Source organism: Ictidomys tridecemlineatus, chromosome 15 (assembly GCF_052094955.1).
Source record: "Ictidomys tridecemlineatus isolate mIctTri1 chromosome 15, mIctTri1.hap1, whole genome shotgun sequence".
NCBI lineage: Eukaryota > Metazoa > Chordata > Mammalia > Rodentia > Sciuridae > Ictidomys > Ictidomys tridecemlineatus.
Window position 1 is genome coordinate 30,596,979 of NC_135491.1, and position 22,513 is coordinate 30,619,491.

Below are 22,513 nucleotides of genomic sequence, written 5' to 3' on the forward strand. Positions count from 1 at the left end.
ATATAAGAAAATACACTGCTATGTGCATTTGTCACAGAGCTGAGGATTGTATAGGGAGGAATCATCAGTACACAGCATTGTTTCAATTCATTACTTAATTATTTTTCTTAACTAATTAATTGATTCATTATTATGAATTACTATGAATCAGTCCTTCTAGAACAGAACATTTAACAGAGCTGATTCTCTGTGGGCTGAAGGCACTTCCAGCCACCTTTTTATTGGATTGGAAGCTACCACAGAAAACAAGATCCCTACATTATCCTTCCAATACCCTGTGTGTGTGTGTAGTACTGGGGATTGAACCCCAGGACACTCTACCACTGAAATACATCCCCAGCTCCTTTTTATTTTGAGACTGGCTCTTCCTAAATTACCTAGGCTGCCCTTGAACTTGAGATCCTCCTGCCTCAGCCTCCCAATTTGCTGAGACCATCAGCATGTGCCAGCACATGTGACCTCCACTAGCCTTTTATAATAAGAAAAGCTTTATCCTGGCTCCGCTTCCCAGCTCCCCTTGCAGCTGGCTGTGGCCAGGCGACATGCCTCTGGGTAATGGGAAATCATGGGAGCTCACAACCTGCAGGCAGCAACCTGGAAAGGAAGGAGCAGTTTCTTCCTCTTTTATGGCTGAGCTGTAAATGTCTCAGGAGGACATAGGATGACAGGCATCTCAGCCACAGAGAGCAAAGCTGCATAGAAAAACAGAGAAGAGAAAGTTCATGTCCCTGTTGAGATACCATTTTAGTTCTGAACCTTCTTGAGACATAAACCACCACCACTCTTAAGCCATTGCACTAGGAGAGCTTTTATGGGCAGAAGCTGCACATGTACCTGCTACTGCAGCCGAGGAGCACCTGTGCTTCATCTGATTGGTAATTTGCACACGCTTTCCCAGTAACTTGGATCATGATCAATTTCTAGATTTTTGGCCATACAACCTACAGGTTGAAAAGCTGGACCACAGAGGGAGCTGGGAGGCAGCATCTCCACTACCACTAATCAGGTCATCTCGTCCCCTGGCTGAGGCATGTTAGCATTGTCCCCCTGCACTTAGTCTGAGGTCCAGATTCCTTACCGGACCTGGACGGGCATGGTTTTGCTCTTCCCTACCTTTCCACATTGTCCCCCACCTTCTCTCTCTTTACCCTCCCTGGCTTTCCAACATGGTGGTCTTCTGTTTTGCTTCATAATGGGGACCTGGAAGTTGCATCTAGGAGTTCTTCTCTTCACCTGGATCTTTCCATGGCTGAGTCTGTCTTCTCATCATGGCTGGATTCAAACATCAGCTCTTTAGAGAGCAAACCCGTCAGAGGACGTATCTAAAAATCTACCCAAAGGGGACCCCGTACTTCTCTTCCCGTTATCTTTTCATTTTTTTTTTTTTTTACTGAAAAAGGAGTCACCCTCTGACGTGACGCAATTAGCTCATTTGCTTCTTGCCTCTTTCTGCTATGAGAACATCAGCTCTGCAAAGGTATGCACTTAGTATCCAGGTGTCAAAGGAAATGCCAGGCGTGTGGTGGATGCTCAGTAAATGTCTATTGAATAATTACAGGATGAACCCTTAATGAGGTGCACGCTGGTGACATCCAAGTTGGAGCGATGGGGAAATGGAAGGCAGGTTCACAGAGCTCCTCAGGGTGACACTGATTCTCTCATAACCTGGTGTGACAGTGTTGATCCAAATTGCTGCCCTGCTGGGTAGACACTCCTTCCCTTTCCTTCTATGAAATCATCTACAATCCCTCAGGTTACCTGTTGGTACTTGTCCATAGTCTCCTCTTCATGAATGGCTAATCATTTATAATGAAAGTCCACTAAAATCAATCTGACACATTTACATATGCAAATATGAAGGCAGACGACTGTGATCAACAATTTTTTTTTTCGTTTCTACATCTGAGTATGGAAAAATATATACGTGTTTTGAAACTCTACACCTGAGTCAGGCTTGGTGGCTGGTGACAAATGACAAAGCCATTCTGATCTTATCTGGAGAGTTTTTTTCCATGAAATATCAAGGAAGGAAGAAGCCAGAATAAAGATTTGAAATAAATATAGGGACAGAATTCAAAGGAAAGAAAATAGATTTGTTCAGTTTCCCGGTTTCATTGGCTGAGGGAGAAGGCTTGTCTGGCCAGAACTGTTTGGTTATAGATTAATAATCTAAAGGTACAAATGGTTCCGGACAAATTACAGAAAACATAAACTACAATATTCAACAAACGGGAGTTCAAAGGTTTCTGGAATTTGCTAAGTGTTCTTGGTCATACATTTTTAAAAAGTGATGACACAATATAGAGTATTTGAACTTTGCAACACAAATAGCAAGTAGATTTTTGCCTGAATCACATTTTTAAATTGTGCAACAGCCAGAAGGATAAGCACTTGCCTGTAATCCCAGCAACTCCGAAGGCCGGAGCAAGAAGATTGCAAGTTCAAGGCCGGCCTGGGCAACTGAGCGAGACCCTGTCTCAAAATACAATAAAAAGGGGTAGAGGTGTGGTTCAGTGGTAAAGTACCCCTGGAGTTCAATCCCCAGTGTTGCCCAACGGCCAAGTTCTAGTCATTGAAGAATCATCTAATAATTCTACTGTAAAAAAATGTGTTTCTAGTTTATTTTCTGTATTGCATAGTGGTTTAGAGTTTATACAGCTTTGAGCTTACTCTAGAGACCCCCATATGCTCCACTATTGGCTCTATGGTCTGACACAAGTGACTAATCTACAGGATATTATTTAAGCCCCCTACACTGTGCTAGTGATACATCATTTTTTCCTGAATCAGAATCCATTCTTACTTCCCTAATCCATTCTCCATCTGTAGCACAATTGGTATCTTTATAATGCAATCAGATATGTCATACCCCTATTTATTTATTTTTGCTTACTTATTCATTCATTTTTGCAGTTCTGGGGATGGAACCGAGGGGCACTTTACCATTCAGCTTTATCCCAACCTTATTTATTTAATTTGAAACAGGGTCTTGCTAAGGTGCCCAGGCTGGATTGACCTTGCAATCCTCTTGCCTCAGCCTCCTGAGTAGCTGGGATTATAGGTGTGTACCACCATGCCTGGCTGCTTTCCTGTATTCTGTCATTGGTCAGGCTCTCTCTTGATCAGCAGATGCAGGTAACTTTACCTTACACCAGCCAGCACCCCAGGGGACAAAGAGATATCTCTTTACTCTAGTTTTAGCCAAAGTCCATGGAAAGTTCTTTTTGGAACCTCTTAATGACATGACCTCTTTGAGTCAGTCACTTTGGAGTGGGGAATGGGAACAATTGGCCGTGCCTAGGTTATATGACACCTTTAGATCTGAGAGTTGCTATTGATCACACTGATCACACTCCGTGGCTCAAGAATAAGGACGTGTGGTTCTAAGAAGGAAGAGCAGAGTTCTTAGCAGAAGCAGAACTTGATTTGCACTGGGAAAAGTGGTAAGCATCCTCCATGGAGACTGGGCAGCTTCAGGGAAGGAATTCTTGGTTCCTATCTCCTCACTCCACTCCTGTGGCAGGAACACGCTGAGGACTTCTTTCTTTTCTCCCACCTGATGGGCCATTGATGCAAATCAGATTGTACAGACATCTTCACATCAAAGGGCAGAGCTTCAGGAGGTCTTGCTTAGAGTTGGGAAGGGGAAGACATTTAAGAGAAAGTCAGTGGGATCACCCCATCTTCTCTGCACTAAGATGCAGGAAAGATCAGAGTAATCCTATTCTTCACATGCATCTCAACCCTGTAAGGAGAAAAGTGCACCAAGCCCTCAAGCTTGGGTTCTCAGGAAAGAAACATATGAGGGAGCTCACTGGCATTAAGACAAGGAGGAGACACCAAGCATTATTTGAGAGTTGATTATGTCACTTCTCAGCAGTGGGATACTGAGCATGTGTCACAGATGGAGACCGAGAACCACACCAATCCCTCTTCACCCTCCTTTTTTTTCTGTAGGATACTCTTCCAGTGATGGTCTTTTGGGTTCCTGGGGTGGGGGGTATGATCTACGGTAAATAAGAAAAAGTCACTAGATGGAGCTTTTGGTGGAACAGCTTGACACTTTGTGATCCGGAAGATGGAAGATGCCTTATTTGAAACCAGGGGGGGTGGTTGTGTTTCTTTGGAACTTTAGTGTTCCCAAACGGGCTTAATTAGCTTTCAGGCCAAAACAAATTGATAACGGCTACCCGTGTCCCATATAATGAAATAGATCCACAAGCCACCTGCTAGCTCCTTACTTTTCTCAAACTAATGGGAACCTTTTTTTTTTTTTTTTTTTGAGTGAAGTGACATCGAAGCACACAGACAATATCTTGGCCCCATCCAAATTATCTCATTTTGCAGGACTTTTTTTTTTTTTAAAGCTTATTACTATATGTGTCCTGAGTCTTTTAAAATGTTTTATAATAACATGAAGCAAACTTCCTTATGCAAATTAGTTAAATGTCTTGGAAGTTCACCTTGACCTGGAAAATCGCCATGCTGTATTAAAATATCTGTAAGGAGGTGGCTCTTGGTGTTTTTCTTAGTTATCAGGTGACTTGTGGAATTTTCACGGATGGAGTCAGGAACGAACGAGAGGGACCTCTATTTCTGGTTGCAAAACCTGCATGTTTGTTTCTTCCGTGGCCATCAAGGCAGCCAGTGTGTTCGTTGCTCGGCTGCCACTTTTACTCAAGGACAGTCAACAAAACCTGAATGAGTTCAGAGTGACCTATGCTCACAGCCCTCTCAGGCAAATGGAGCTTATGCAGTAAGACCAGATGTTGATGTTCTGAGTTTAGTCTAGCAAGAGTCTGACTTCGCCAAGAGGACCTACAGGAGATGGGGGTACTTCCTACCTTGTGTTAGTTTTCTTGTATTTGAACAGAATCACAGAACATTGACAAGAGAGAATCATTTCTGGAATACAGAACATTGATAGTGAGGAACGATTTTTAAAGTGCATCTAGTCCAGAGCTCTCATTTACAGCAGCAGCCCTGAAGTCCAGAGAACTGGCTCTGCCAAGGTCACACTGCTAGAGATGGAGTCAGAACCAATGCTCGGGTTTCTGGGATTTGCTATTATTTAATCCCATCTCAATGGCTGTGATCAAAGGACAGAGTTTCTCTCACACATAAAGAAATAACTTGACTTTGAAAAGAAGTTGGCTAGGTGACTAATGAACTATGTCTACCATGAAGTGGGCATCTTACTCAACTGCCGAGCTCCGTTCACGCATATGCTTTTATTTCTGCATGACAAGGCCTCATTTGAATGCACAAGTGAACACACATACCCCTGTGGAAAAATCATTAACCCAGCTGTGGTGGGGCCCACAGGTGGTCAAACCACACGTTTGTGTGTGCACTGCTGGAAATGATGGCTATTATAACATGCTCACTGCCTGGCTTGGGGTTATGCCTCAAACACAAACGCTCCCATTGGAACTTCAACAAAATCCATGCCTGCAGACGGATGGATATCTATCCCCCCTTTCTCTCTGTTATCTACCTTCCTCTGATACGTGCGTTCATGTGTAGAGTTGTGCCTTTACATGCATGCATGTATATGATAGATACATCTACATTTCCTTATCAGAGGGCTTTATTTATCAGAAATCTTGAAAAAAATTATATATATAGGCATACCATTTTTAAGCCTAGTTGTGATCTTCTATACCAAAGTTGAATTTTGTAGGGTCTCGAAAACTATAGTGCAAATCACTACTTATTCTGACATCTATACACAGATGAAATTGAACTATAATGAACTTAGCAAATGATTTTAAAGGGGAGGAGATATTAAAAGAGTCATGCAGACAATGTGAAAAGAAGAGACAGCATTGATTTTCTCTAAATTCTGGGTTTTGTGTGCTATTGGTTTGTCTGTGTGTAATCTGAATGCTCTCTGCAAGGTCTTCCCCACATGGGTCTGTCTATACCAAGCCCTTCTGATTCAGGGCACCACGGGGCAATACTGCCAACCCAGAAGACCTGGGCCTAAGCCACATAGGATTTACTTTAGGATCTACTTTGAAACCAGAATCCAGGCTCAGAAATTCTTTCCAAATTTTGAAAGTTAGAAAGGAAACACTGCTACCCACCTAAAGCACATGTCTCTGAGGTTTTTTTTTTTTTTTTACATTAATTTTGTACCAATATCAAACTCTTAACCTTCTGAATTGTACAAAGAGGTTTTTATTTTAAATCCACGGAACAAATGACCTCTTCAAATTCATAATGAGGTATGCATTGAACGGAACACAGCCCAAGGTGAGTCATTCATTAATCATAAACAAAACAGCCCCTGATCAAGGACACATCAGCACACACTGTAAAAAGAGGCTAGGTTGCCCAATCCCCTTATTTAATATTAACTACATTATGTTTTTCATGTGAGTTCTGAGAAGGTGATTTTCTCACTTTATTTGTAGCCAGCTCAGTGTGAATGGATAATTACTTCCCTTAATGCTGTTTTCCTCCAAGGTTCACCCTGTTCAACAAGACACCATCAAATCCTGCCCCTCTTGGGGGGGTGGGGGGGTGGGGAGAGGGGTGTGGAGGGGCCCTGCATCTGTAGCTGAAGACTTTACTGGAATCCTTCAAGCATTAAAAACATCCACCAACAGGGATATTACGAATGACATGAATAATATTTGTGATTAATAACAGCTAAGCAGAGGCCGACTATCCAAGAAATACATGATTAGCTTATTCCAGATATCTGATATACTAATTATCTTCCAAAAATCTCATCACTGATGACTGTTTTGGCAGAAATCTGAGGCGGGGAAGAGGAAATTTGAACTTTTATGTAAGTTCAAAACAAAGCATTGGGGCCATTGGACTTTGGAAGACCTGGGAAAGGTATTTGGTATTTAATTCTGTCTGATGAGGAGGAAATTAAATAATGAGAATGGAAACCAACGTGAAGATTGAAACTTGAGTCTAGGAGAACTTGGCCTCATCATTTGGGGGCTCTTCTTTACCTCTCTTGACAAAAGGTGGGTAACGTGATGCTTTTTGGCAAGGTTTCCTGGGTGCCATTCAGGGGCGTGTCCCTCACTGCCTGCTTTAGACCCGCCCTTCCAGAAGGATTTGCTCCTCCTTCCCAGGGGAGGTCTAGGCAGGGCCAGCTATCCTCCCAGTTTCCTCTGCTTCACCCAGTCCCAACCAGATTCAATGTTAGGTGGGAAGTGGACGGAACAGGCTTTGCCTCTGTCATGGAAGTCTCCTGGGAAAAATGTCATGACATGGGACAAGAACTCCAGGAGACGATCACCCATCTACCTGGAGTTTCCTCTCCTCTGGTCCTCATGGAAGAAGCCGACTCCCACCAAGGGTCAGTCATTTCCAAAGATTTCCCCAGATTTCGGCCATGGGACAAGGGAACGAACATCACGGCACCATTTGTTCAAACACGAATGTTCTCAGTCTCACCTCCCACCAGCTGACAGGCCAGGGAGACGTTTCAACATTAATGGCCAACAAAATAGGTCAAAAACGTTCTCTAATTAGACTGTCCATTAGATGAGATGGACTCTCTGGAAGGGACGGTCCCTATCATTAGCCCCACTTTCTGCAGCTTAATTGCCAAGATGATGCTTCTCCCCGTTTCTCTCTCTGCCACTCCCCTAAAAAGGATCCGATTGTCTTTGTATTCTAGAATCGGGAAGAAAAGAAGTCAGGTCACGTGCAGGGCAGCTTCTCAGGGGCAGTGACCAAGGCGACCTTACCCCTCCCAGGCTGCGTGTGAGTAATCTTGAGGTTTATGACGCTGCTGCTGCTCCCGATCCTCGGAAAACAATGAGTTCATCACAGGAAGCCGAGAATTCAAGCAGAGGCTTCCACCTCTTAGGACTGAAGCCCCAGAAGGAGGGTGACTTTGGCCACCTCCTTGGCTTCTCGAGACCCAGGACTGGTCCCACTCACCTCAGTCTCCTTTCTTGAAAGGACAACTGATGGGACCATTTTTGGAGCACCTACTTTGGGTCCGCCTTGCTAGGCAACTTTAAAAGGGACAAAGCCACGGCCTTCAATGAGTTCTCTGTGAATGCAGACAGAAAACCAGATGATGAACCCAGTGGATGAGGATCGGAGAGAATAGACTCCTGGGTCACAGAGTCCGGATTGGTTTCTTAACTCTGCCATTAACTGGCTGTGTGACCTTTGATAAGCTACTGAACATCTCTAGGTTTACGTTTTCTCAACTGTAAAAGGTGGGGAACAGTAATCCGTACATACATCAAGGATCATGCGAAGGCTAGGAAATCACAGATGGCCAGATTTAGGACGGTATCAAGTCCACAGAGAGCGCTGGATTGATCATGGTTATTATTATTATTATTATTATTACCATTACTATTTTTTTCCACTTTCCCTTTAATATTAATTAAAGGGAATAAGAATTTCTGGGTAAGCCAGCTGATTGATATTTGATACAAAAAAAAAAAAAACCCAAAAAACAAAAAAACAAAACAAAACCAAAAAAACAGAACAATAAAACACAAAGAAACAAAAAGACATGTCTATCTCCCTATCAAGGCACTGGGGTTCTCTTAAGACTCTATCAATCAGCTCTCCCAAATGTTCCAAGAGTAAGAAAAGAAAAATGGGATTATTCTTTGTGTTTCTTCCCTCCTTTCAAACATGCGCTCCTGACTGAAGCCTTATCCATAGTAGGTACGTTCCAGAAATTTCCGTGAACTCAAATGCATACGGGAAGCGTAGGGTTAGCCAGGGGGCTTTCTTTACCAGGCAATTTGAGCAATGACATGGAGGGCAACTCCCAAGTTTCTGGGCAGCCAGAAGCAAGGGGAAGTCAGCTAACTGCCTACTCGGGTTGTCGTCAAAGCTGCAGTCGCTGTTGCCCGCACCAGCCTGAGTGTTGTAGGCAGCTTTGATTGAAAAGTTAATCAGCAGGCTTGAGTTGCTATCAATAAAGAGGAGAAAGATTGATTTAAATACTTGATGAATTTTTTTTAAACCCCAAGCCCCAAACACCTTCAAATGTAGAGAGAGAGAATCAAGAGACACATGAAAGATGAATCGTGGCAGGTTTTCAACAGAACAATAAAGATTTTGAGACAGTGGTCTTGGGGGCAGGAATTCAATCTTGACATGGAAGAGCAGAAGCCAGAGGATAAGAAAACGAGAGGCTTGCTGCTGTGTAGGACCACAGCGCTGCGACTCCAGGCCCGGCCATTCCCCACGGCCCCTGCTCCATGACAATCTGAGGACTTTGAGGATATAAATGGTCTGCCCTCTCCTTCCCTTGGACCCAAACAGCAGAGATGAATGATGCCAGCCATTCCCGGGAGGGAAACTTGGTAGGATGAGGGAATCTGACAGGGCTTCCTGGAGGAGGGGGTGGTTCCATGCCACATTGAAAAACGGGAACTTGAGCAAGAGGTACATTGACATCATCAAGCCTAACCTTTTAGCGGGATGATTTGGAGGAAGGATGAGTCTGTAGATGGTAGAAAGCTAATAAAATGCAGTGTTTTTGCTCAGTCTCCATCAGGATCACTGTATTGGCCTTAAGTTAACTAGTGGTGTGGAATAAAAAGAATAAGGAGTATTTTTTAAGAGTTTATCACAGATAGGTTACTGGGTACTTTTCAAGTAGCCCCTTCTTTGTTCTTCCCAAACACCTTTGTGAAGGTAATGATGTACTTGCTTTTTTTTTTTTTTTTTTTGATAGACAAGAAAACCGAGATCCAGGAGGGGAGAGTAACTTGTCGAGGGTCACACAGCACTGCACTGTGAAGCTGAATGCACCCACTACACTGCTTAGAGAACATTTGGGTGTGTTCCAAATCGACTCAGAAGTAGTACAGCGCAACCAAAAACCCCTGACAGATAACAAAGCTTGTTTACTTAGCCATGTAAATTCATATTAAATGCTTAGCACAGGGCCTAATCCGAATCTTTAATGCATCTTAACAGAGATTCGCTTTTATTAATAAGCACCTACTGTAGAGTCTGGAACAAAATAGGTACTCAATAAATAGCAGGTGTTTCTGTCATGACTAATACTTTCCCTCTAGCATCGCGGCTCTTCTCTATCCTTTGCTCTTTCCCTATCACTGCTGGTGCCAAATGTATTTGGGGGACCCAGAGCCCTTGATCTATGCTATTAGCTCAGACAAGGTGCCATTGCGTCGTTTTTTTGGCCTATGAAAAGCCTTACTCTATAATGCCCACTTCAGGAATTGTGTCCCCACCACCCCCATGAAGTTGGCCCTGTTTCCTTCCTCTCCTGCCCCTATAATCAGAATGCTTTTATCCCTCCTTGGAAGGCTCCGGGCTTTGATTACACCTTGATTACCATTACTAATTTTTCTTGCATGATGCGGAGATGTAAACATGACCATTTCCCCAAACTTGACTCCTAGGGTCTTGAAGCCTGGGTGGTGCTAGCTCATCTTGACACTCCTCCCCTCCCTGCCCTGCAGCCTCTCGCACCCAAGAGGCACTCAGTAGCCCTCTAATCTGAATTGCAGATTATTTGGGGGGAAGCCTACTTTAAAATCCAAATGTTTTCTGCAGAGAGGCTGCTCAACACAGAGCAAACAGATATTGAGTCCTTACCACAAATAAACGGATCCAACGACTCTATCTGCCCTTTAGAGAATAGAAGTTTGGTGGAGCTGGACAGGTAGGGGTCAGATAAGTTTTGAACAGGAATGATTGGCATAAGCAGAGGAACAAGGGACAACAACCTAGGTCAGCGATTGAGAGAACTGCTGTGGCTATCTGCAGAAGACTGCCCCCACCCCCCAAAATAACTATAGCCATAGAAACGAGATCTAGGCAGCCCTAGACATTTACCCCTTTAGCTGGATAGTTATCCTGGATGGTCTGGGTTAGGCACTGGTTTGGCACCCCCCAGAATGTCCCTGGGTAAATGCATCTAATTCCACTCCCCATCCCCAGGGGACCTGTCAGTATCACACATTCCATTAGGCACTGAAGCAACCCCCAAATCATTCCATTACAAAAGCATCTTTTGATTGACTCATCAGCTACCAAACAGGAGAGACACAGCTGTCACAGTGTGGAGAGTAGCGACGACTAGCAATAGGAAGAAACTCAGAGGTTGGGAATTTGAGTTCTGGCATGGAAGAGGAAAGCCAGAAAAGACCTCTCCATTTAAACACCCCATGCAGCTTGGCCCCTGACCTGGCTCCCAGACAGGAATGAAATGGAGTGTGAGAACAATATATCAGAACAGTGATAGTAATTTTGCAATTCACAGACCCTTGCGGAGCGCTTATCTGTATTAGATGTTCCATGGATATCATCGACTCCTCAAAGCAGCCCTCCAAACGGCGGGGGTGGGGTGGGGGGGAATATTATTTCTCTTTTATGCATCAGGGAGAAGATTCAAGGCTAGTGAAGCACTTTACCCCAAATCAATCCACAGGATGGGGTGATGCAGGGATTTACAGACAGGTTTTTCTGACCCCAATGCAAAAGCATTCAAACATTTTGATTTGCTCTGCGGGGAAGGGAGCCTGGTCTGGTTGTACAAAGACAACCCAAGTTTGAGATGAGATGAAAAATCACCCAGTACATCCTGCGTACAAAGTACAACCTCTCCCTTTTCTTCTTCCCAAGCCAAGTACCTGCTCCTTTCTCTATAGTTAAGCATGCAAATGACCATCTGCATAACATTCTGTCTCAAACTGTTAGGCGCTAGGTAATTAACAGTTTACCCACTGGCCATATTTAATTTTTCCAATGTGTTTTTATTTATTTCCTCCTTTCTGGGACCTTTCTTGGGGTATTTTTTTTTTCCAAAGTAGGAAAATTCTTAGTCATTAATCCAGCACTAAAGTATTCAATTACTATTATTGATATTATTTTCAACTGGAAAAAAAATTTTTTTTACAGCATTAAAGAAGATTTAGAATTAAAAAAAAAAATAGAGCACATAACCTACTTACTCTGGTATGGCTCTATTTATTTCTTGCTTTTCAATTGAATAACTTGACCAGGCACCTAGCCTTTACTGTAGACACTGTGTACATCTACATTTTGGGTGTATTTTCCCACAGATTTAAACTTAAATTTTATAATAGCATTGACCTTCCAAATTTCCCAAATGGTGGTTTTTTCTTGAATATGTAGGTTGGGTCTCCTTTTCAGATATTGCTAACATAATGATAAATATCTTTCATAAGCACTTCTCTTTCATGTCCTAAGGCACCAATTTATTTTCCCAAATGTCCTTTCCACCTAATTTTAAAGAGTTGGCAAAGGACACTTTAATTTAAGGACCTCAAGTATTTTAAACCATTCTTTGATTCTTTTTTTTCCAGTACTGGGGATTGAACCCAGGGCCTGGTGCATGCTAGGTGAGTGTTCTACCATCAAGCTCCATCCCCGGCCTTTTTATTTTTTTTATTTTGAGACAGGATCTCTCTAAATTGCCCAGGTTGGACTCAAACTTACAGTGTATCAAAACATTGATAGTCTGTCTCAGCCTCCCACGTTGCTGGGATTACAGGGTTGCACCTCCATACCCACCCGGCTTCTTTGATTTTTTTTTTTTTTTTTTTTTACTAAGCTAAACACCACTTGGGGCCAAGAGGACATGATCCCAGTGCCACCAACCACTCTGTCCCAAGAGCAGCAGAAGGCAGGAATCCCCACTGGGCACTTCATGAGTGCTGCTTCGCTGTGAGAGAGTCAACCATGCCTGTCAGCAGCGGCTGTGCCAAGCGCTGTGCCCAGTGGTGTGTGTGCACCAGCTTCCAGCACGGTGTCCTACCCACAGTAGGCCCGCTGCTGAGATTCCTGGAATATTGATGTAATTGATGTATGAATGCATATTCAGATACCCCTGTAAGTCATTCTAACCATTTTTCCCACTTTTTTTTTTTTTTTGGTACCTGGGATTGAACTCGGAGGCACTCAACCACTGAGCCCCATCCCCAGCCCTTTTTTTATATTTTATTTAGAGACAGGGTCCCGCTGAGTTGCTTAGCACCTCACTTTTGCTGAGGCTGGCTTTGAACTCGTGATCCTCCTGCCTCAGCCTCCTGAGCTGCTGGGATTATAGGCTTGCACCGTGTGCTCCGCAGATTTTTCTTCTTTCTTCTTTATTTAGTGTATGTATACGCTAATTGTGATTTTGCAAAAATCGTATGTAATCTTCCTTCCTGTTGTCTGGCACACAATTACTAAAATCCTTGGAATGTCTGGAGTGATAAGAACATCTTTTCTTTTGAGGAGTGGGGTACCAGGGATTGAACTCAGGAGCCCTCGACCATTGAGCCACAGGGTCTCACTGAGTTGCTTAGCATCTCACCTTTGCTAAGGCTGGCTTGGAACTCGAGATCCTCCTGCCTCAGCCTCCCGAGTCTCTGGGATTATAGATGTGTGCCATCACACTTGGCTCCATTAGTCCTATTTTAAAGATGGAAACACTGAGACTCTGAGCTGCTGAGTGACTTAAAAGTCCCATAATAAATGTGAAACTAATTTGGACCTACTTTTGCCTGATCCTGGAGTTCATCCTCTTTCTTCTTTTTTTTGAAAATAAATAAATAAATAAATAAATAAATAAATAAGTAAGTAAATAAATAAATGCACCAAGGCTGTGTCTTCAGTGCACTGCTATTTGCTGCCCAGGCTCAGACAGCATGGGTCTATTTTCCTCTCTTTTATCTCATCTCATTTCAGGGTATCCTCATGGGATTGCTAAATAACCCCAAACACAAGGTTCTATTTTATTTTTGTCTTAAGTTTTGCAAAAGGAACGGAGGCACGAGAAGAACAGGTATATTAAACAGCCGGGTGAGCCTTACCCATTTTGTCGAAGCAGCCTCGAGTCAATTCATTCCCTTCATAAGTGCTTCTGAAGCTGCTGTCTGTGGCAGCCATAGGCCTGGGCATCAGGGGGATGCACAGATGAGAGAGCACTCTCAGCATCTCCTGTCAGGGCAAAGCAGACCCCAACAGGTAAAAAATGATCGTTAATTAATGAGCACCGGGGTACGCCAAAGAAAAGAAACAGGACAGATGACAAGATGGGATGTGGGGACCTAAGTTTGATAAAATGATCAGTTACTGCTTATCTTCCTTGCAGGGCTGAAATTCCTGAAGGAGTCCCATTCAGATTTTTGGTGTGTTAGAAGGTGCCAATTTTATTTTGCTTTTTCAAGTTAGAGGCTGTAGTGACAAGTGACCTCAAAAGCTCATAGAAACCTAACGCTTGCTCAAGATTTGACTGGCAATTTTTACATCCTTGTTTTTAGACTAGAGCTTTTCAGTCTCAGTACTGTTGACCTTTGAGGGACCAATCACCTCTGTGAGACACGGTCCTGCACATGATAGGATTTTACCATCACTCTTGGTTCCTACCCATGAGATGCCGGTAGCATTCCTCCCCACAGAAATAACAATTCCAGACATTTCTGTGCAGTTCTCAGGGAGTAAAACTACCCCTGGATGAAGACCCTTCCTTTAGATTTGTAGACTGTAACATTTTTGATGTCATGGCTCATTTCCAGAATTGGACAACATCTAGATAATTTATAAAAAGTATGATGGCTATTGCATATATTCTAGGTACCAGGTTTTTAAATGCTTAATTTTGACAACTCTCCAATGGAGGAGGATTATTATTGCTACCTTCTTTAGGAGCTCAGCTCTCATGGCCAATGATGGAGCCTGGATTGAACCTGAGTCTCTGTGATCCAGGGTGGTGAATGGAGAAACCAACTGTTATTCCATGGAGCTGTGGATGGGTGTTGACTGGCATCACTGGGCTATCTAAATCTGCATGTTTCATACTTTAAAATGCCAGTGGGTCATCTGGGAATTTTTTTTTTCTTTTTCTTTTTTCATGGTACTGGAAATTAAACCTAGGGGTGCTCTACTATTAAGTTAAATTCTCAGTCCTTTCTATTTTTTATCTCGAGACCAGGCCTTGCTAAGTTGCTGAGGGTCTTGCTAAATGGCTAAGGCTGGCCTTGAACATGGGATCCTCCTGCCTTAGCCTCCCAAGTTGCTGGGATTATAGGCCTGTGCCACCATGCCCAACCACTGGGGGATTTTGATTACAGATCAGTTCTGATTCTACAACTGTGTATGTGGGGGTGGGGGGCGGGTGCAAGTGTGTATAGGGATGAGAATCTGCATTCCAACAGGCTCCTAGGTGATGCAGATGGTGCTGGTCTATGGGTCACACATTGAGTGCCAATGACTTAGAGTATGGGCTTTTTGGGTTACAGTTCAGCCAAGACTCTAGTAAATCTGGTAAGTTATGGAACTGTGCCCAGGAAATTACAGAGAGAGAGAGAGAGAGAGAGAGAGAGAGAGAGAGAGAGAGAGAGAGAGAGAGAGATATCTCCCTATCCTAAAAGCTCAGGTTAAGATCCTTGGCAGGTTAAGATCCTTGGTTCTCTTCAGAATCACACCTCACCTCCAGCCAAACACCTGGATCTCACTTGTTCCTGCAGATTTCCGATAAAGCAGAATTCCCAATGCCACTTTGACTTCACTGGCCGTCTGAAAGTTCTTGGCGTGCCTCCATCAGGTCTTTCTTGTCGTAGTAGTTCAAGTTCATTACCTCCACCATTGCCCTAGGTAAAGACAGAGAGCAGCCAGTTCTCCTTATCAAAGCCCAGGCCTCGAACCCAACCCACCCACCACTTTCTTATTTTGTTCTTCTTAGAAAATTCCTCCAGTGCTGCCTGGCTTCTTTCCCTAATGATCCTTCTTCCCACCCATTTCCCCCCGTCCATGAACAATTACCTACGTAATGCATATGCCATGTGATACAGTTATCAGAAAGTGATGGTACCTGAAAATACACATACAAAACAATATGAGAAGATACTTTTCTAAAAGAACAGATAACCTTAAACATTAATAAGTGGAAAATCTGGGAAATCAAAGCATTTTTTTTTCTTTTTTCATATAATAGCCTTTCATTCTTTTTATGATTTTGTCTTTGAGAGCTCTTTCTGCAGATGACAGATCATATTGTTCTTCCATCCTGCTTCAGACAGAATTAAGAGAGGAAGGGGGGAAAAAACTATTGTGGAGCCTCTCCACTCTGCAACACGATTTTTATAATTAATATATACAACTGAGCAGAGAAAGGTACGTTATAATGAAATGCAATTAAGAGGTGTTTGTTCTTTTCCCACACATGATGACTATAATTTCCTTAGCTGTTTAGAAGTCAACCATTATCATTACATTTTGCACATATCTTTTCTATTTTTTTTTTTTTGCTCCCGAATTTGTTTATTTTTCAATGAAAAACAAACATAGATTTAGAGCATTTGATATTCAGATAACATCATCTTTTAATTATAGTCTTCGGTAATCATTAAATCCAACACCTTTTATGGAATTTCTTGCGTTGGCTTGGCTTCCAATTTTTAATTAATGGACCTTTAAAAATAGCTCCAAATAAAATTGTAATTTCAATTTACAAAGAAAAAAAAAGCTTGGGTTGGACGACAACATTATGTTTTCCTTCCATGTGGAAAGGAACCAATCTGATTTTATAGTTATCTGTCATCTTGGGCTTTAATTATAACTCTCCTGTACAACCTGACATTTAGTTATGCATGCTGGGCTGCCCTCTCTTCATGCTCCCCATTTTCTTTCTTTTTTTGGCCCGATCCTCCCCAACTTGAATGGAAAAATAAGGGCTGGGAGGATCCACCAGGCTCGCACTGGGGGAGGTGGAGCTCGACAGGGTGAAATCAGGCTCCTATTTGGGTCTCACTTCTCATTCTCTCGGGTTCACGGCTGCAAGTGGCTGGCATCCACCTAAATAGGGCGTACCTCATCTGGAACTGCTGGGCTCCAACGCCGAGAAATTTCTACAGTGGAGATCCAGCCAGGGAGCACAGAACTATCATCCTGCACGAGAGAGATGCTTCATAAAAATGTGTGGCTTAAATGAAGCTGGTAGCTTTATCGGGATGAACAGGAATAGACACAATTATAGAGCAGGGTCCCTGACAGTTAATGTTAGGGCATAATTTTTACTCAGCATCTTTTAAGTATTCTAGGTCTTAAAGATAGTGGTGACATTGACTCCTATTTACTGTATTTTATTTTGGGGATTGTTGAAATCACTGGTTGCGAAGGATGGCTATTGCCTCCAAAGAGCTATGCTTAATATTTCAGAAGCTGCTCTCAGGATATGGTACTGCTGGCTTGTCCGCAAAAAGTTGTTTTTTGTGTGTGTGTGTGTGTGTTTTTTTTTTTTTAAGTTTTAGTCATGTACAATCTGGAGGCCAAGGAAGAACATGAGGCAGAAACTGCTTCTTTTTATTCAATATACCAAAAAAAAAAATGGATTTAATGTACTAAAATGGCAATGCCATTATAAATTCTCAGTGCCTCTTTTTAGCCTACAACTGGAAGTCAAAAATATCTGGAGAGCAAGATTTAAAGGAACAGAAATAGCTGGGTCTCAGGCAAGCACTTTGTTTTACTAACCCAGATGAAGTGTTGCCAGTTTGACTTTTCAAGACTTGTATGTATCAGGTAGAGCACTAAGGGACACAAAGATAAATGCAACAATAATTTTTGCCCTTGAGAATCTTTGGGGGAAAGACAGAGATTTCCAAATCAGAGAGACGTTCTAGTAAAGGCAGCGGAAAATATTTTTCCCACCTGGTACGTGCTGGAACTCTGGGCTCATAGGCCAAGCTCTTCAGATTTACCTTCTTAAATGCACTTGGATCTTAATAACAATCAGTCCCATTCATAAGAGAGGGCTGCTGAGAATCCTGGGCAGGGGAGAATCCTTGGGCTTCTTTTCCTTGGATCCCCTCATTCCCTGACATTGCCCACCAAGGCAGAGAATGGAAACAAAATGTTAAAATAAGCTGCACCACGTTCCCTGTTCAGTAGAATTTTTGCTCCAACCCTAGGGTAATTTCCTTCCAATCAGGAACAAAGTTTTCTCAGCAACTAAGTTATGAATTCATTAACTTTCCCTTTCTGCTTTTTAGCATGAAAAGTTAGCATAAAACCACTTCTCTGCTCCACTCTGAACTTTTACAGCCTACTTAGACTGGGAATTTTTTTTTTTTTTTTAATTTCTGGCTATCACAAAACACAGTTGAAACCTAAAAAAAGATTTTACAGGTGTCTGCGTGGTGGTCTCTTCCCTGAGGCTGAAAAGTTTTTTCTCTTGGTCTGATTGCTTGGCTCTGCTGGGAGTCACCAGAGGGTGGGGGACATGTGACATGCTGACGTTCCTGTCAGCTCTGGGTCTTAAGAGAGTGTGGTTAAGCACATGCTCAGAGAGGGCGGGCTGGGCCCTCTTTCCTCCCTGGTCCAATCACAGATCCATGATCAGGACTATGTTTGCACCTGATTTGCCCACTCACTTTCCAAGTCTCAGAGAGGCCACGCTAGTCCCCACTTGATTGTCATGTAGACAGTTTCATCTTATCATAAAAAGAAAGTGAGGCAGTGCTTTATAGAGAAGAGATTGTTGCCTAGTGGTTAGAATCCCAACCAGAGCTCAGAATCCAGGCTCTGCCTCCTCAGTAGCTGCAGATCCCTGACTCCAAAGCTTCGGTTCCCTCATTTTTACAACGGAGGTGTTTAAAAGTCCACTTTGATTTGTCCTTACCCATCACTCCAGTGACACCGTAGTTTCAATTAGGCCAGAGTCTCCCAATGTCCTAATCTGAGCAGTCAGTCATCAGATAGGGACCTGCTCCAATGGAGGGTCACCTCCTAGGCAGGGGGCCCGCAGAGATGCACAGGGCCCCACCCTCAGAAGGGCCCTGGATTTGGTCAATGCCTCTAGTGCTGCCATCTTATAGTCCCTTATTTTAGTACAAGAGGATCTACCTTTTCATGGTGTGCCAGGTCCTGTGAACGACAGCTGCTTCAGCCTCCAGTCCATGTACCCTGGACTTTGGCTCTGGGTGGCCATGGAGCTCTTGAGCGTGACCTGAACGCTGGATACCATAGTGGTTCTCTGAGCCTCCTTCAATCCCAACCGTGGAGTATTTGCTTTCGAATCAAGTTAAACTTAGAGAATTGAGGAATGGTGATCTTTGGGTGGGCCATTATTTTACTGTTTCATTTCAGTGAAAAAATTTCCAGCATCTACTTATTAAACCAGCTTCACATATACCCTTGCCCTCTAGAATCTTTTCTTTGATGTCTGGTATCAAAACCCACTGATGTGATATCAAAACCCACTAATGTCTGATATCAGCACCCACTGATGTGGCTCAGAGGTAGAGCGCTTGCCTAGCGTATGTGAGGCACTGGGTTCGATTCTCAGCACCACATAAAATCAACAAATAAATAGGTAAATAAACAAAATAAAAATTTTTTTGTTATTGTTGTTAAAAAAAAAAATCCACCGATGAGAGTGACATGGGTGACTTGATTAATGTAGCGTTCCTTGGTCATGAGATCTACAGTTACCTAGTGCCCTCTCAAACATTCGGGATCAGTTTTTCCACAGTTGGAACATTAGTCCTTGGGAGAGTCCTCCTAAGTCCCAGAAATCATAGCCCATGTCACGTTTGTTGACCTGCCCTAGAATGGTTACCAGACCCCTTAGGAACTTGTATATCTTCCCTGGATATTCAATATCTTCCCTGGATCTCCCATGCACTATCAGCAAGCCTCTTGCCAATTGCATATCTTCCCTGCCACATTTGAGTCTCTCTCCTATTTCTTCTTTTAATGTTAGCCTATGCCCAGTGATTGACAATTATAATTATTCCTCAGAGAGCCTCGTATTAACAGCCATTGATCTAACTCCAATGATTCCGAGCATCTTTATTTCCTAGCCTCAAATATGAGACTTTAGCTCCTCCAAGCTTGAATTCTGTAGCTTGCAAAGAAGAATGAAGACCAGGTTTCAAAATAATAGGTAACCTTCCTCTCCATATCAGCCGCAATGCAGAGCCCCCTCTCCTCGATAGATTTTTCCCCTCTTCTTGATCAACATATTATTATTTTTAAAAATCCATTTTGACTTTCCCTTGCCACAAAAGGCTCTCCAACCCCTCTGCGGCACAGCAGGAAGCTCTTTCAGACGTGCTCAGATTGGTGGGTGGAGGAGACCACAATTATACCCCCTTTCAATGACATGTCTGGGGCTGCAGTGACTCTAGACAAAGAAGCCGAAATGTAGGAAAGTTTCTGTGTCTTCAAGACAGAGCCTAAAAATACCTGCCTGAGATGCGGGTTGGGAGCTATTTCCAACAACAGGGCTCCCAGGTTTTCCCGCTGGGAGCTTGAGAGCCTCTGAATTCTTTTCGGCAGGCTGTCTAAGGTACCTGGTGATCAGAGGAGTGATGTACAAAGACCAGCGAGGCTCCCCCAGAGGCACCTTAGCCTCCTGTTCCCACCCTGCTGTGCCCAGCAGCGACAGGCTTCTGGGGGTCTACTCTGAGCTGTTCCAGGAGCCAAGGACAAAGTCAATGCAGAGGGCAGACTCTTTAGGGCTTGGCATTAGGGCCATGGGTCCTAGTCCAAGAGGGAAGTGTGACCAGCCAGGAAGAGACCTTAGGGATGTTCAAGTCCCTCTTTTAGCGGATGCATGAGTGATCTCTAACATAATGACCCACTCAGAGGTCATGCGCCCCCCGTTTCCATGCATTCTCTGATGGAGAGCTTGCTACCTACAGAGGCACCACACCATTCTGCCTGGGGTCACTTCCCTTTAAAATACCATTTCTGGTTCTTGAGTCCAAATTGTACCGTCTCTACAACTAAGAATTCCTTTTTAGCAGCAGAGAATTCATTTTTTTGCTAGCCTATATTTTCATATTGCAGCTCCTAGGGAACACTGTACACGTGTCCTGCAACGCTTGTCTTCCTTAGGCCAAAGTCTCTGTTCTCTTCAGCCTTTCCTTCTGTGACCTTGAGTCTAACTCCTGATGGTCTCCTCATCAACAGCATAAAGTTCATAGCTTCGGATGTGGGTCTCCAAGAGGATATTCTGGGCACAGTTTCCAATTGTGAATGAGGATGGGATTTTGCATATGGACTCTGTGCTCAGCACTTTCCTCGAGATAATCAGAGGCCAGAGGACTTGATATGGCTTTGAAATGCTGAACTTGAAGTCCATGCCTGGGCTAAGCTCAGTAGCATCTCAACTCTTCTTTTATTCTTTTTTCTTTTTTCTTTTTTTTTTTTTAGTGTGACAGGAGATTGAACCCAGGGCCTTCCGCAAGTGTTTTACCACTGAGCAACAAACAACAAACCGTGGCTCTTTTTATTTTATTTTTTTTATTTTGAGAGAGGGTCTCAATAGGTTGCCTAGGATGTCCTTGAACTTGAGATCCTCTGCTCAGCCTCCCTAGTAGCCCGGATGAAAGACATGGGCCACCCTGTGTCAATCTCAGCTCTTCTGAATGTGCAAGGTCAATCTCTTAGTTTAAAAAAACTATCAATCTGTGATGGTAGTGCTCTCTCAGAAGGACAAAGGGGAAAAGCCTTATTATTATTATTATTATTATTATTATTATTATTATTATTATTATTATTTGTCTTTGCAGTGCTGGAGTTGGAAACCAGGGCCTCATGCATACTAGGCAAGCGCTCTACCAGCAGCCCGAAGGGGGAAAAAAATAGAACCTCTTGATTCATAGAACTACTTGAGAGAGTGAAACCTTTATTAAAGGGGAGAGCAGAGGAAATCATACTCATTTAGAGCCTTTCATTATTTCTTAAAAAGGGTATAAAATACCTGCATGAGCCACATTGTAAAGAAGGGGAGATAATTGTACCAAAAAAACCTGGGCTAAAGAAAGCTATTCCATTTTGTATTAAGGATTATTTCCTCATTTTTTTCCCCTTTGTTAGTTTTTGTGATCTTTTCTTTTTATAAAGCAGTTTTTTTTTTTTTTTGGTAATTCACAAGTTTTAAAATCTACAAGAAAACGGTGTGTGTGATCATATATCTTCATCTAAATTTACCAGCTATTTCCATCTTACTACACAAAGTACCTCTCTCTCTCTCTCTGTCTGTCTTTCTCCCCCTCCCTCCACACTGTCCCAAATGGTGTGCAGAGAGTGAGATAAACCTCACCACCATAATTAAATCCTCTACTTGGCATCACTTAAGAATGAGGACATTCGCTCCTCAATCAGAACGCCACTGTCTTGTCGCAGAAAATTGCTAATTCAATAACATCACTCAACATGCAGTCCATATTCAAGTTTAAAAATCTTCAAAAACCAAAATGTCCTGGGGCTGGGGCTCAGCAGTAGAGCGCTTACCTAGCACGCTTGAGGCCCTAGGTTTGATCCTTAACACCATATAAAAATAAGTAAATAAAATAAAGGTAATGTGTCTGACTACAACTAAAAAATAAATATTTAAAAAGAAGTCAAAACGTCCTTTCAAGATTTTTTTCCCAAATCCAGGAATCAGTGGAATTCCTACATTTCATTGGCTGAGATGAGTTTTTTTTTCCTCCCCAATCCAGACAAATCCCACTGCTTTCCCTATCTTCCTCGCGTTCTGTCATTGGAAGAATCCCACAAGGGTCCTGAGGAA

At 43.0% G+C, this 22,513-nt stretch overlaps 1 long non-coding RNA gene across 1 annotated transcript; it reads left to right on the forward strand.

Annotated features, from left to right (window-relative positions):
• The first annotated feature begins 6,715 nt into the window (after nucleotides 1-6,715).
• Nucleotides 6,716-8,949, forward strand: LOC144371065 (uncharacterized). Its single transcript, XR_013431223.1, has 2 exons — nucleotides 6,716-6,989; nucleotides 7,652-8,949. It is a non-coding gene; the product is annotated as an uncharacterized LOC144371065 (long non-coding RNA).
• The last annotated feature ends 13,564 nt before the right edge of the window (nucleotides 8,950-22,513 follow it).